This window comes from Corvus brachyrhynchos, unplaced genomic scaffold (genome assembly GCF_000691975.1).
Source record: "Corvus brachyrhynchos isolate BGI_N302 unplaced genomic scaffold, ASM69197v1 scaffold194, whole genome shotgun sequence".
Classification (NCBI taxonomy): domain Eukaryota; kingdom Metazoa; phylum Chordata; class Aves; order Passeriformes; family Corvidae; genus Corvus; species Corvus brachyrhynchos.
Window position 1 is genome coordinate 4,660,335 of NW_008237890.1, and position 2,404 is coordinate 4,662,738.

A 2,404-nucleotide genomic window follows, 5' to 3' on the forward strand; every position below is an offset into this window, starting at 1 on the left:
AGTGATAAACATCAGTTTTATTTATGTATTGCAGATTCTGTATTTGCCTTAACGATAAGTCCCTCTTTAGCAAAATCCAAAACAAAACAATCCCCCTCTCCACATTTCCAAAATTTTATCTTGAAAATTAACATGTTAAAATAATAACAATAATAATAACAGTAATAACAACAAAGCAGCAACAGCAACAGCAACAACTTTTAAAATTATATTATTATTATTATTATTTATTACTTTCTCTTTTTTTTCTTGTTTTTGTTTTCCCCTTCCACAAAGGTCAGCTCCTGAGTTAAGGGCCCATTTATTTAAGTCCTGAAACACTGACAGCACCTAATGAAATGACTCCCTGAGCCAGTCCAAAATGCTGGCAACAGAACAGCTCTGTAGCAATAGCCGGTACTTCAAAAGATTAGAGCCATTTTCCCTTCCCCATGTGCACTATTGAGATTGGCTTGCTGCCTCAGTTTCTCCATTGTTTTAAATACACTGATGAGGCCAGCATCAAAAAAGTCAGACAAAAAATTAGTGGGGACTTTGGACATCCCAGTCCCCTAAATTTACATAACTCTTTTTCTAGAAGAGTTTCTGTACAATAGATGAGGATGTTTCCTTTTTAATTTCATTGAGGTCACAGTAATCAATAAGGACACGAGAAAATTTTTGAATACTGGAAAATCTGCCTGTGATCAGGTGCTGTGGGATGGCTCAGCACATTTAGAGTGCACAAGAGGGATTAACTCTGGCTTCATACCCTACATCCTGCTCAAACAACCTGGTTTTGTGATAAACATTATAAGGTATGGAGAGCACCAGCAGCAGAGTTATATCCAGTTTTTGGCAAGCAGTGCACAGGCAGATGTCCTCAGGCTGAATCTTTCATGTGGCCTTCACTAACAGGCTCATCATGGTGGGACTGCAGGTAGCAGTCAACTGTGGGTGTGAGATAAACCCTGGACATGTGCTTTCACACATAACCCCTAACTTCATATATGCCAACAAGCATATTTGCCAGCACAAGAGAAAATGGGACTGATGTAAAGAGGGGGGTTCTCTGCAGCTTTCCTCCCACTAAAGTCTGATCACAGGTGAAGAGACCAGTTGCTTCAGCCACTAATCTGCCTTACTAGGGCAATGCACAAATCCCCAGCAGCACTGTGACGGCTGGGAGTGTGAGCCCACACTTTAGGTAATCATGAGCCAGTTCACTGTGCTTAAAAGAGGATAAAAGTTTTATCACACTGTAGCTAGCTGAGAGGCCTCAAGCTGCTCTCAGATGCCCAGCCTACAGCAGATCCAATCTTGCAGAAACCTCTTCTACTAAGTCTTCAGTGAACAGCGGAGCTGCTCCACCCCAGAGCTCCCGAAGTTTCAGGAAGACTACGCATCTGCCACAAGCACCACATGGATATTTGCTTTTGTACATCCAGCATCCAGGAAAGACAGAGTTAACGATGAGCCTCCCTTCTGTTGCTGCATGTTGCCTTCTGGCATTAGCTGAGGGCAGCATGGGGATTTCTGGCACCCAGGGAAACAAAGCCTGCAGCACTGGTCAGTGTGTGTTTCCCGTACACATGCTGCTCCCATGCCTTCTCCTGCCTGCTGGGAGGTCTGCCTTTCTCCCAGCTATGTCTGTTTTGCAGATGGGACTTTTTTTAATGCTGTAATATGTGGAGATACCAGATTTCCTATGCGGCTTGAAGAAACAGTCATACCCAACACAGACATATATATGTTATTGGACAAAATTTTTCAGATGACCTCTTTTTCCTTTCACAAAAAGACAGATTTATGAAGAAAGCATATGGTGCAATATGCTTGTTACATAATAGCAGTGAATTTCAAGTTTATTCTGGCTTCCATATTCATAGAAGCTTGGGGTTTTTTAAATGGAATTATTTGAATTTTCAAATGAACTGGGTCATTCAAATTAATTTTTCAAGCGAATTTGACCCAAATTTCTTTTGGCTAAGCAATTTTTAAAACACTTTCAAAGGAACAAAAGACATGTATGAAAATATAAAACTTGGCAGAACTAAATTCTGTTTGATATTTAAAATAAATAAAATGCAAGCAAGTTCACCCACTTTTAATACCTGTCTTCCTAACACATTAAGAAATAATTGCCAATCTGGCCTTTCCCCACAGGTTTAGATTTTTGTAAGGTTTGTTTTCTTTAGGCTGACTCAGATTTTGATTCTACTCAAGGGAACAGTTCCATTTCGTATCCAGAAGTAGCCTTCAGGAATGCTTTAATTTATTTCTACAAGGTCCCAACACCTACTAATAGGCTCAAAGAAGGAATTCACAGTATGCTCCTCTGGAGGATAGGCAGTGCCGGAACAGAGAGACCCAAACTAGTATTGTAGATTTAAGTAACTGTAGAGAACACACCTATCCACACTTG